The following is a 14,206-nucleotide window of genomic DNA, read 5'->3' as shown; positions in this document are numbered from 1 at the left end:
GAGTCTCGCTCTGTCGCCCAGGCTGGAGTGCAGTGGCCGGATCTCAGCTCACTGCAAGCTCCGCCTCCCGGGTTTACGCCGTTCTCCTGCCTCAACCTCCCGAGTAGCTGGGACTACAGACGCCCGCCACCACGCCCGGCTAATTTTTTGTATTTTTTTTAGTAGAGACGGGGTTTCACCGTGTTAGCCAGGATGGTCTCGATCTCCTGACCTCGTGATCCGCCCGTCTCGGCCTCCCAAAGTGCTGGGATTACAGGGTACCTGCCAATTTCAAAGCAAGCTTCCCTTACGCAGACCCCCTGTAGGTGGGAGAGCAGGGATTGGCCAAGAGAGGTGTCACACAGATGGGCTGGGGGTGGTTTGGGTGGAGACTGAAATTCCTCCCGACTTTCAGGCACCAGAATTTCTCCCATGGGGAGAAGGTGAAGGGGTTGGGAATGATGTGTTTTAACCCTTTTCCTTTTCCTGTTTAGAAAAAAAAATGCGACTCACTATCAGCACTCATTTAATTTTACATAAACACACTTTGAGGCTGAAGCAAATCTGACTGATTTTCAATGTGAACATAAAATATAAAAAATGTTCTTGGAGTTATTTCTAAACAGAACTGACATCAGAATCGTCCATTTCAGAAAAACCGAATCCATAAAATGAATCTTCAGCCAACAACTGTTGGCGAATGAAGTTAACATCAGGCATGGGAATGCTACATTTTCTAGGATTTGACATTTTCAGCAATCGAGGATTACTATGCTCTGTAAATGGAGATACCACTACTAAAAGCAGAATGCTATAAACAGAATAATGTATTTTGTTTCCAAAGTCAATATACAAGAGCAATGCAAAAATCATAATAAAATAGAGATTTCCTGCAAAATTATCTCTGAGTAAACGCTACAGCCTCAAGTGCCACTTGTGAGTATTCTCAGGGCAAATGGGAGAAGGGTTAAATCTGTCATTGGAGAGAAATCTATTTATTTATTTATTTATTTGAGAGAGTCTTGCTCTGTCGCCCAGGCTGGAGTGCAGTGGCGTGATCTCAGCTCATTGCAACCTCCATCTCCCAGGTTCAAGCGATTCTCCCTGCCTCAGCCTCCTGAGTAACTGGGATTAGAGGTGTGCACCACCACGCCTGGCTAATTTTTGTATTTTTAGTAGAGATGGGGTTTCACCATGTTAGCCAGGCTGGTCTCCAACTCCTGACCTCTGATGATCCTCCCGCCTCAGCCTCCCAAAGTGCTGGGATTACAGGCATGAGCCACTGTGCCTGGCCTGGAGAGAAATCTATTCCAGATCATATCAGAGAATGAAGTGAATTCCATTGTCCAACTGTTTCATAACGATTTTGTTCTAATCAGAGAGAATCTTTGTCCTTTCATGTCCCTGAGTTCAACAAGGAGCATTTTGATAATGTCCCAGCTCCCAGAACAGCTGTCTCTCTCTATTTCCAGTTTGAAGGCAGCATCTTCCTTGTCTCTGTGAACGCAAATGCTGTCCAGCTGATGGCTGATGACTGTCTTCTTGGGGCTGCAGACGTTCACTTTACCAATTGAAGAAAGAGCTGTGCCCATATTGGCCTCAGTCACATGCTTTTCTTGAATTCCACAATGGGTTTTCCCCTATCTGAATTTCCCCCCTCAACCCCCAGCATGCGTGCTTACACACACACACACACACACCCACACACACACACACACCCTCCCAGGATCCCTACAGAGGCAGCTGGTCAACAGGCTTGCCAACTCAAGTGTCAGTCTTTGGCCTGTGCAGATACAGTGAGATATTTCTTTGCATTTTCAGAGCCCCAAAGAAGAATGCCACGTTCTTGTTGTGGAAGGAGGCTGAAGGGTCCTGCTGAGATTGTGTTTGGCTTGGCACAAAGTCCAGGGGGAAAAGGACCAGAGCGGATTTGGATGAGGGACTGCTGATGGACCGTGGTGACCGGGAGGAAGCTCCCGGGTGGAAGTCCTCCCAGGGACCATGGGCTCATGTGGGCTGCCACTTCTTGCTTTTGTGCTTTCTGCGCAGCAGAGCCCCCCCAGTTTCCAAGATGTGGGGTCCCAGGAGTCCTGTGAAAAGAAGACAGTGCCCTCTGGGAGGTTTGCACGTGCCTACCTCAGCTACTTGCTGCTAATGCTGACTTTCCATCCATGAGCTGCCTGCTGTGACATTCTACTCTTCTGGATACACACAGGCCTGTCCGAGGGGCTGCTGGGACCTGTAGCAGCATGACATTTGCTACTGCTTCAGGGAGAAGCCCAGGGACCAAGCGGGCTCTGGGGAGCCTGGAAGCAGTCCCACTGTTGACCCCACAAACGGACCTGTGTGTGATGTTGGTGCCCCGTTCCCAGGCACCCAGCCCGCAGCTGCCGAGAGGAGTGGTTGTGAATGGCCCTCACCCGTCCTCTTCTGCAGAGAATTACTCCTCCCCCCTTTCTTACAGGTGTTTCCCCGGAGAACACTCCTTCAATAAATCTCTCGTGCACAAATCTCCATCTCAGGAAACTGACTTCCAGCATCCAATGTGAGAGTTCTGTGGACCGCAGCGTGTGTCAGGCCCTGCTGAGCCACAGTGCTGGGCAGCGTCACGTGCAACCTCAGCGAGTGGGAGCCACGCCCAGAGGAACATCAGAGACCCTCCCCACTAGCTCGTGCTGTCGGGAAAGTCAGCCACTTACACACCTGGCATCTGGGGAGCCTTGGAAAGAAGCGCCCACAAGATCCCCCTTCCAGTCTCCCCCCAGCCTTCTCCATGAGTCCCTGGAAACCAGTTTCTGCTCCAGGAACCAAAGCCCAGTGCCAGGCAGTCAGGGGAACCAAGCCGGCCTCTCTTCCATCTCCCTGGGTCTCGGCACCGCTCCACGCATCCCCCACAAGTCCAGCGGGACCTCCTGAGAAGCACCACTGCCCTGAAGCTTCCACCCCACTTCCTGCCTGTCACCCTGGACCCCTGGAACACTGACATCAACCAGACTAGACATGACTCTGCTTCAGCCCTGAACTCGGGGTTTCCTCGTTCACTGTGTCACTCTTGTCTCCCAGCTTCTGCTCTGACTTGGTCCTAGCTCAGTCTTGGGGTGACTTAGCTGTGCCTCAGTTTCCTCATCTGTAAAGTGGGCATAATAATGGTATCTACTTCCTGGTGGTGTTGACAGTCATGGTGCTTTACACATAGTGACAACAATACATTTCAACTTTCATCATCAATGATTTCTTCCCTGTGAGAGGCAGCATCCAGCATCCCGTGTGGCCGAGGTTGCACCATTTAGACCACACTAAGGGCATTTCGCAAAACTCAAAAGCCTTGTAAGAACAAGTCACTGAGGGAGAGAACAAGTCAGTTTCCTTCAGCCCTGCTATAGAGTTGAGTTCGTGGAAGAGAAATAATTGCATCTGCAGAGCTCAGAGGAAAAGTGTCAAGGCCTCAACTTCCTTGGATTCTGCAGCCAAGTTCATTGTCAAGTCTCCAGCACATGGACTTACACTGTGCTCAGTTTTGGCAGGGTAGTTGTAACCCGGAACTATGGTCATTTGGTTTTAAAAACCCATTGTAAGCCTGAGCACCAGTGTGGAGTTGGCCAAACTCCACTCCAAGACTGGATGGTAGCCTTGGAGATTAAATCCTAAATACTCCAACAAATACTCTGTGAACTGGAAGCCTCACTGGTCCACAGCTAAAGAGAAGGCAGGAAAGAGCCACGATAACCATCAGCCCATAAGGGAGGATTCAGGAAGCCAACTAAGGATCCGGGACTACTACGTCATTTTTAGGAATTTCAAATTAACAGTCGCCTCCTCTGGGTGTGGCACAGCGCCAGGCTCCCAGGAGAATGAATGAGAGTAGCTAATTGCAGATGCTGTCAGTTCCAGGCTGTGCTGTCCAGGATTGAGCCACCAGCCGCATGTGGTTATTTACATTTAAATTTAAATCAATTAATAAAATGTAAAAGCCGCCTGCTCAGTTGCACTAGTCACATTTCAAGTGCTCAATAGCCACATGGCCAGTGGCTACTGTCTTGGACAGTGCAGACAGTTCTATTGGACAGTGCTGAGCTAGTGTGTGAAGTCAGGCATGGAGAAGCCTGCTCAATTCACTGATAAAATGGGACAGCTATTTCCCTGCCCTCACCAACTGAGAACAAAATCAGATATCAAAATCCCAGGCACAGAAATGTGGGAACCCAGCTCCACCTTACCCGACCTCTGCCCATCTTCCTGGGGATACCCCTGCATGTCTCTTGTCTCCAAACCCCGAAGACTCAGTGCACAGGCCCCTGTCTCCCTGGGACTGCAGCCTAACCTTCGTGGGCTCTGACCCCCACAGTGCCACAACCACAGGAGTTGTGCCCCTTCCCTCCCCTGGCCACACTCAGCCCTCTGCTCCTTTTTGCTCCTAGCACACAACCTGGCCATGGTCCTGTGGCAGCTGCTGTTACTGTCACCTCTTTGGGCACTGCTGCTGCTGTTAACTCCCCTTCCTTTGTGCCCTGAAAAGGATGTGACCACCTTGGAGAGCCTAAAGGGCTCCTTTTTCCTGACCCTGCAGCCATCCGCACCCCAGGAACATTCGAGAGAAACCTCAGGTCAGACCTTTTTCTCTCACCCGGGCCCTACCTGCCCCCGGCTCCAGGAGGAGCCCCTGGGTCCACCCAGGAAGGAACTGCACCTCCTGCCCTCCTCTTTCTCTCTCCCTTTGATCCCTTCATCTCTTTGCCGAGCCCATGAGCAGATTCAGCAGAGGTCCTTTCTTTATCCTTCAGGGATTTAGCTGCATAAGACAGAATGTAAGAATGACAGTAGGCCAGGCACCGTAGCTCACACCTGTAATCCCAGCACTTTGGGAGGCTGAGGCAGGTGGATCACTTGAGGTCAGGAGTTCGAGACCAGCCTGGCCAACATGGTGAAACCCCATCTCTACTAAAAATATAAAAGCCGGGCATGGTGGCAGGCGCCTGTAATCCCAGCTACTCAGGAGGCTGAGGCTTGAGAGTCTGTTGAACCTGGGAGGCTGAGGTTGCAGTGAGCCGAGATTGTGCCACTGCACTCCAGCCTGGGCCACAGAGTGAGACTCTGACTCTAAAAAAACAATCGACATCAAGGGCCAGTGCGGTGGCTCACGCCTGTAATTCTAGCACTTTAGGACGCCAAGACGGGTGGATCACCTGAGGTCAGGAGTTCGAGACCAGCCTGGCCAACATGGTGAAACCCCGTCTCTACTAAAAATATAAAAATTAGCCGGGCATGTGGCACATGCCTGTAATCCCAGTTACTCAGGAGGTTGAGGGAGGAGAATTGCTTGAACCCGGGAGGCGGAGGTTGCAGTGAGTCAAGATTGCACCAATGCACTCCAGCCTGGATGACAAGTGCAAAACTCTGTCTCAAAAAAATCATAAATACATAAATAAATAAATAAATAAATAAATAAATAAATAAATAAACAGACATCAAAGAATGACAGTAAATGGCCAAACCAAGTGGCCCTGGGAACTCAGAGAAAATGATTCCACCAAATGAACTACGGGAAGCTTATCAGAGATCGCGCTCAATGTGGTCCTTGAAGAATAGGCAGAATTTCCAAAGGTGAAGGAAGGTAGGGAAAGCAACAGCCAGGAGGTGGGAACAGGAACAGCACATTTGAGAACAGGGAACAGCCAGAGTGAGGGAAAATAAGGCTAAAAGGGTGAAGGGCACCTGGAGGATATTGATATTTTGGGCTTTGGCACATGCCTGTGTCCTGGCTCTAAGAACATTATCCACTTTGGGCGGCATCATTTAGCCTGCTCCTGGCTGTAGCTCCATTATCTGCTCCTAATATTGTCTTTTGTCTCCGGATTGTGAACAGATAAGGAACCTACAGCCAGGAGCAGCCTGGGTCCGGCCTCAAACCTTGACCTTCTGACTCAGAATAGTAATTGCTCCTGATTTTAAGGCCACTGAACACCATCCAGTTAATCTTGACATCTTGGAAATGACCAAATTACAGTTGAATTCCGTTGAAGAAATTAAAATCATTACTCTTATCCTAAGAGTGATTATCCTGAGTATTCTGGTGACTGACTCACATGGACAATTTAAGATGCAGTTAATATCACCAATGCAAAAAGACCTCAAGGGCCTAACAAATTATTTCTGGCAGAAACTTTGAAAAGTTTCCAGTCTTTGCCCCAAGACTGTTCACTGCCTAATTGCATTTCTTTCCAATGGGTCTAACAGAAAATCCAATTGGAAATTTGTCTTTGGGTGAAAATGCCGCCTTCCTGCTTTTAAGTGAACTGCCTGTGATATCATGAGCTCAGGCTGCAGAGGCTCAGTCGAACAAAGAGAGGAAAGCTGGTCACTTCTGATTGGGAGGACGTATTAATTCCCCACACTTTCCCTGTTCCAAACTCATGACTCCATGGATTGAGTCCTTTTAAGAAAAGAAAATAGAGCCTGTCATTTCCTATTGTTTCAAAGACGAAATCCAGCCTGGGAAAGATTAAGGGAAGAGGACGGGACTCGTGTTCTAGATGACTAAGCACCAACCTGACCTGGAAAAGGCTCGATTAGTTTTTGAGGAAGGGAGGGAGCTCCAATTAGAGGCATGTGTAAAATAATGACATTACCTCACTAAAACAGAAAAAGGAAAACATTCCCAACTCACTAACAATGAACTAGCAAGAAAAAGTGTTGCTAATCTGCGAAGAATTCACAAACCCAGTGAGTCACCTCCCAGCTCTGAGCTCCCAAACTTCCTTCCTTAGAACTTGACCTCTGATTGTAAAACCCTGGGCCCCGGGAGAGAGGGGCCTATGCTGGTCAGTAAGGGGGAATCACATGGACAAGCCAAGCCCAGCTCTGCTTCGCCCAGGTTTCTGGTAAATGAGCCTCTATCACTCAGTTCATACACATCAATACTTCTTACTGAAGATGTCTTGGGAAGAAGTCAAGCTGCTCTGAAAAAATTAAAATGCCCTGTGTCATGTTTTTAAAAGAGCTGGATCTCTATGTAGTGACATGAAAAATCCTTAAATTCATTATTAAATAATACATAGATTATGATACTGTGTTTTTTAAAAGACTCAAAACTGTGCTGGGTACGGTGGCTCACACCTGTAATCCCAGCACTTTGGGAGGCCAAGGTGGGTGGATCATGGGATCTGGAGTTTGAGACCAGCCTGGCCAATATAGTGAAACCCCATCTCTACCAAAAATACAAAAATTAGCTGGGCATGGTGGCACGCACCTGTGGTCCCAGCTACTCAGGAGGCTGAGGCAGGAAAATTGCTTGAACCTGGTAGGCAGAGGTTTCAGTGAGCCAAGATCATGCCACTGCACTCCAGCCTGGGCAACAGAGTGAGACTCCATCTCAAAAGAAAAAAAAGAAACTAAAATATTGGTGGTTAGGACAAATCCTGCCCCTGCCCCCCACCTGCACGTCCCTTCCATGACTTCCTTTTGTGTACCAGGGTCCCTGAGGTAGGCTGAAAGAGGGCCGGGAGCTGGCTGTTCGGAGTCCCCCAGAAGCAAACACAGTGGGCCTCTGACCCTGTGGGCAGGGCTGACCAAAGCAGAGCCAGGAGGGAGGGCTGAAGAAGGCTGTCATGCACCCGCCTGGCCAGCCGTGGGCAGTGGAAAGGAGGCTGGGATGGGGCCAGGTGAGCACAGCTCAGTTCTGGGGCCTGGCAGGCCCTAGACATATCTGCTCACAGTTGCTCAGAAGTGGCTCCTCGGGTTGGCCCTTGCTGCCCTCTGAGCTCTTGTCTCTGCATTTTCCATCCACCCGCACCCCAGCTTCTTGCCAGCCCTGTGCACAGACGCCTAAGGCCCACCTCTTAGGGTCAGCTTGCCCTCAAGAAGAGAAGAAAGCGCATGTTTCCACAACTGGCTGATGAAAGGAGGGTTTGGGATTTCTGGAGACTTGAAGTTGAGCTTGAATTCCTCCCCTCTGACTTTCCCAGGCCAAGGCATCCAGCACCCAGTGACCAGCCCTGGTCCTCAGCAGGGACCGTCTGCAGCCCCTGCCCTGGGCTTGCTAATACTGTTCAATACAGCTAAAATGATAGATTCCCAAACCCCACCCAAGAGTCCCTGAGGCCAGACCTTGGGGCTCCGGGCTCAGGAATCTGCATTTTCCCCCCAAACTCCCCCCAGGGGTCCTGATGGGCAGACAGCTGAGAGCTGGGCCTGCCTCTGCTTGGGTCCCTGGAACCCAGCACCCCGCCCTGCTGCTTGTCTCTTGCAGCCCAACTCCTGCAGCTGGGCCTTCTGCCTATCCTGTACAGAAACCCTCTGTTTGCAGATCTGCTCTCCGTGGCCCCCAGCCTGCTCCACTGTCCTGTGCCTCCAGATCCTCATCAGCATCCCCGCTGCCTTTCAGCTGGGTTCAGACAGTGGGGAGCCTGGCAGGAGACAGTCATGCCATCAGCTTTGAAGATACTTTCCTTTCCTGACTTCTTATCCTGGGGTTCCTGAACTCTTTTTTTTTTTTTTTTTTTTTTTTTTGAGACAGAGTCTTGCTCTGTCGCCAGGCTGGAATGCAGCGTCACAATCTTGGCTCACTGCAACCTCTACCTCCCGGATTCAAGCAGGTCTCCTGCCTCAGCCTCCCGAGTAGCTGGGACTACAGGTGTGCACCACCACACCCAGCTAAGTTTTGTATTTTTAGTAGAGACAGGGTTTCACCATGTTGGCCAGGATGGTCTTGATCTCTTGATCTCATGATCCACCCACCTCAGCCTCCCAAAGTGTTGGGATTACAGGCGCGAGCCACCGTGCCCAGCCGTGGTTCCTGGACTTTTAAGGGGACCACTGATCTTTTCTAGAGCTCCATGAGCTCTCTGAAGTTTTAAGCAAAAGTTTGTATATTTGAGAATGTGTATCTTTCTGGCTTTTTCATGAGATTGCAACAAGGATCCAAAGAGATAATACAAGTGACGTCAGCTTTGACAACCACTAACTGCCCCAAAAATATAAGGTATTACTATTATCACAGCAAGATCAAAAGAGGTTAATGCACGTCTCTCTGTGTCAAGTGTTCACGAAGCTTCTGTTGAAGTTGGCCACCAGATTGGGCCAGCATGCACACAGGCAGCAGACAACAGCTTTACAGGTTGTTAGAATGAGAGGCTGAACCCTAACCTCAAGAAGGTGACACCACAGAGGCCATCCACAGAGGTGTGAGTCTTCCTAGAAAATGATACAGGCGGGGCCAGGTTTGGTACCTTGCACCTCTAATCCCAGCATTTTGGGAGGCTGAGGCAGGCAGATCACTTGAGGTCAGGAGTTCGAGACCAGCCTGGCCAACATGGTGAAACCCTGTCTCTACTAAAAATACAAAAATTCGCTGGGCGTGGTGGTGCAGGCCTGTAATCCCAGCTACTCAGGCAACTGAGGCAAGGGAATCGCTTGAGCCCATAAGGTGGAGGTTGCAGTGAGCCAAGATCGAGCTACTACTCTCCAACCTGGGCGACAGAGGGAGACTCCATCTCAAAGAAAAAGAAAAGAAAAGAAAGAAAATGATGCAGGCAGGATTAATAATCAGAACACACAAGGCGATCAAACAACTCTATAGGAAAAAAATCTAATAGTCCAATCAAAAAATGGGCAAAAGATTTGAATAGGCATTTCTCAAAAGAAGACATACAAAGAGCAAACAGGCCTATGAAAAGGTGCTCAACATCTGTGATCATCAGAGAAATGCAAATCCAAACCACAGTAAGATAGAATCTCACCTCAGTTAAAATGGCTTTTATTCAAAAGACAGGCAATAACAAATGCTGGAGAAGATGTGAAGAAAAGAGAATCCTCGTACTCTGTTGGTGGGATGTAAATTAGTACAACCGCTATGGAGAACAGTTTGGAAGTTCCTCAAAAACTAAAAGTTAAGCTACTATATGATCCACTTATCTCATTGCTGGGTATATACCCAAAAGAAAGGAAATCAGTAAATCAAAGAGATATGTGTACTCCTCTGTTTGTTGCAGCACTGTTTACAACAGCTAAGCAACCTAAGGGTCCATCAACAGTTGAATGGATAAAGAAAATGTGATACATACACACAATGGAGTACCACTCAGCCATAAAAAAAGAATGAGATCCAGTCATTTGCAACAACATGGATGGAACTGGAGATCATTATGTTCCATGAAATAAGCCAGGCACAGAAAGACAAACATAGCATACTCTCATTTATCTGTGGGATCTAAAAATCATAACAAGTGAATTCATGAACATAAAGAGTAGAAGGATGGTTACCAGAGGCTCAGAAGGGTGGTGCAGGAGGATGGGGAAGGTGATGATGGTTAATGGGTACAAAAAAAAATAGGAAGAATGAATAAGATCTATTATTTGGTAGCATGACAGGGTTACTATAGTCATTAATAACTTAACTGTACATTTTAAAATAATTTAAAGAGTGTGATTGGATTGTTTGCAACTCAAAGGAGAAATGCTTGAGGGGATGGAAATTCTCCATGATATGCTCATTTCACATTGCAGGCCTGTATTAAAACATCTCTTGTACCCCATAAATATATGCACCTCCCATGTATCCACAAAAATTAAAAATTAGGCTAGGTGCGGTGGCTCACATCTGTAATCCCAGCACTTTGGGAGGCCGAGGCGGGCAGATCACTTGAGGTCACGAGTTCCAGACCAGCCTGGCCAATATGGCAAAATCCCATCTCTACTAAAAAATACAAAAATTAGTCAGGCATAGTGGCACAAGCCTGTAATCCAGCTACTTTGGGGGCTGAAGTGGGAGGATCGCTTGAGCCCAGGAGGCAGAGGTTGCGGTGAGCTGAGATCACACCACTGCACTCCAGCCTGGGTGACAGAGCAAGACCCTGTCTCAAAAAAAAAAAAAAAAAAAAAAAAAGGTAGGAGCTAAGCTATGAGGATGCAAAAGCATGAGTGATATAATGGACTTCAGGGGCTTGGTGGGAAAGGCTGGGAGGCGGGTAAGGGATAAAAGTCTACAAATCGAGTAGATGTACCCTGCTTGGGTGACAGATTCACTAAAATCTCAGAAATCAACACTGAAGAACTTATCCATGTAACAAAAAAAAAACACCTGTACCCCAAAAACTGTTGAAATTAAAAAGAAGAAAGAGAAAAACCAATAAATAAAAGCTGAACCCAGGAGGTGGAGGTTGCAGTGAGCCGAGATTGTGCCACTGCACTCCAGCCTGGGTGATGGGGACTGTGTCTCCAAAAAAAAAAAAAGGAACTTAAAAAATTTTTAAAAGAAAATGATGCAGGCTGAGATTGTGCTGCTGCACTCCAGCCTGGGTGACGGAGACTGTGTCTCAAAAAAAAAAAAAAAAAAAAGAACTTAAAAATTTTAAAAAAGAAATTGTGCAGGCACTGCAAATATAGCATACTTACTTGGGTGCATGTGGGAGAAAGTGGAGGGGGAGACGCCAGGGTCGCTGACCCCATGGCATAAGGACGACTGTGGAGCCGTTCTCTTGCTGTCCGCAAAGTCACTGTGAAAGCAAAGTGCCAAACATTGTCCGGGAGGGCCCTTTTGCTCATTGGTCATGACTGGTGCCAGGCAACCCTTGGGACTTTCCTCATGACCTTAGAGGGACAGCATTGCCTGCAGTTTCTATGGCACAGATTCCATAGTAGGTTGAACACTGCTCCCCCAAATACACATCTTCCTGGAACCTCAGGAGACTTTATTTGGAGACAGGGTCTTCGCAGATGTAATTAGTTAAGATTAGGTGGCACTGATGGGCTCTAACTCCAATGACTGGCAGCCTTCTAAGAAGGGGGAAGACCCACAGACAGACACACATAGAAGAATGCCATGTGACTACAGAGGCAGAGACTGGAGTGACGCAGCCACAAACCAAAAAGTGCGAAGGATTGCCAGGGGCCACCACGTGCCAGAAGAGGCGAGGCAGGACCCTCTTCTTGGTCCTCAGAGAGAGCACAGCCCTGCCAACACCTTTATTTCAGACCCCTGGCCCCCAGAACTGGGAGAGAATACATTTCTGTTGTTTTAAGCCACACCATTTGTGGTCATTAGTTTTGGCAGCCACAGAAACGAATACAGAAAGGTTCCAGAGCTGCTCCCAGGAGTGGAAGTGGCACAAGGCGAGGCATGGACTAGTCACAGATCCCCAGCCAGAAGCAGGGGACGCATTCACACTGGGATGACTCAAGGAACTGTACGTGCAAAGCATGAGCACCCTGCTCTGTGCCGGACACCACGCTGGGCAGAGGCCAGGGGCTGCCGGAAAAGCTGTAACAACCAGCAACCTCAGGCGTGGGCGGGGAAATGCTGATTTGCAGCATCTGCCAATTTCTGTGGTATAAATACTCCCTTCTTGGCCAATGCGAGTGCAACACAATGTCCTTCATGTAACGTTTCTACCCTACAGGTACAGTCAATGTCAATGACCTCACGATAATAGTAAAATAAGTGAAATAATTATGAAATATTGAGTTCTGAGAATTGACTGACCTTGTGTCTAATATAATCTATTTAATTGTAAGCTTCTGTAATTTAATTTTTTACGGTGACTGTGTTTAACAACCAATTTGCAAAAATTCCTGAATGTTTAACCATCAGCTGCCATGAACCAGCGCTGGCTACAAGAAGTACAGCGGTGAAGAAGGCAGATGGCAAATATAACCTCAGCTTGGTGGGGCCTGGAATGCAGCAACCTGGCTCCAATAGGATGCTTTTGGGTAGATGTGCCTGGAGCACCTCCACCTCTGAGGCCCGCAAAACTGCCCCAGAGGAAGGGTGGCCTGCAGAGCAGCCTCTGCATCAGCTCTCAGCTGGTCCAGGGCACAGCATCAGCTGAAGAACACCGACCATGCCCAGCCACATCAGCTTCCAACTGTGAGCTCTTAGGAGACCTGTTGATGCAGAGATGGCACCAAAAAAGCCAGGAGCAGGTGGGCACTGGTGCACATACAATGCACATATAGACACACACACACACACACAGAACATGCAGACACACACACATGCACAGAATGTGCAGATACACACATGCACAGAACATGCAGATACACACACATGCACAAACATGCTTCTGTTACGGTTTGGCTGTGTCCCCACCCAAATCTCATCTTGAATTCCCACGTGATGTGGAGGGACCCGGTGGGAGGTAATTGAGTCATGGGGGCAGGTCTTTCCTGTGCTGTTCTCGTGATAGTGAATAAGTCTCACAAGATCTGATGGTTTTATACGGGGGAGTTTCTCTGCACAAGCTCTCTCTTTGCCTGCCACCATCCACGTAAGATGGGACTTGATCCTCCTTGTCTTCCACCATGATTGTGAGGCCTCCCCAGTCATGTGAAAATGTAAGTCCAATAAAGCTTCTTCTTTTGTAAATTGCCCAGTTTCAGCTGTGTCTTTATCAGCAGTGTGAAAACGGACTAATACAACTCCTTTTTGCATTTTTGCCAGAACAGTTTCCTTCAGTACAACAGCTACTTTTTAAGGAGTGCTTTGTGTCAGGGACCAGGCCAGGCACTAGGAATATTCACATGACGAAGGTCAAGCCCAGGACCTTGCATCAGTTGGCGAGGCCTGTGATTGGCCACAGCTGCCTGCATCTCATTCTGCAGCTGATCTAAGGAAGCCTTTCATTGCCACGTATCTCAGCCTTAGTCTCCATTGTCAGTTCTCTCCATCCTGAATGTGAGAGGTGGTTCCTAGTCACTTTAGAGCTAGGATGGGAAACAGGGTGTGATTTCTAGAGCCCTGACAAATAACTGCATTTGGCATTGCGCACAGTTCGTGATGCAGATGCGACATGAAGTGAGGTGAAAATTGGTAGGCTGGGCATGTCAGCTCATGCCTGTAATTCCAGCACTTTGGCAGGCCAAGGAAATATATCAGTTGAGCTCAGGAGTTTGAGACCAGCCTGGGCAACATGGTGAAACCCTATCTCTACCCAAAATACAAAATTTAGCTGAGCGCTACCGCGCACTTGTGGTCCCAACTACTCGGAAGACTGAGGTAGGAGGATTGCTTGAGCCCAGGAGGTGAAGGTTGCAGTGATCCAAGGTTGAACCACTGCATTCCAGCCTGGGTGACGGAGGGAGGGAGGGAGGGAGGCAGGGAGGCAGGGGAGGCAGAGGAGGCAGGGGAGGCAGGGAGGGAAAGGAGGGAAGGGAGGGAAGGGAGGGAAGGGAGGGAGGGAGGGGGGAAGGAAGGAAGGAAGGAAGGAAGGGAGGGAGGGAGGGAGGGAGGGAGGGG

The sequence above is a fragment of the Theropithecus gelada genome, chromosome 3 (assembly GCF_003255815.1).
Source record: "Theropithecus gelada isolate Dixy chromosome 3, Tgel_1.0, whole genome shotgun sequence".
Lineage (NCBI taxonomy): Eukaryota > Metazoa > Chordata > Mammalia > Primates > Cercopithecidae > Theropithecus > Theropithecus gelada.
The sequence above is the reverse complement of the archived record's forward strand: the minus strand, read 5'-3'. Positions refer to the sequence as shown.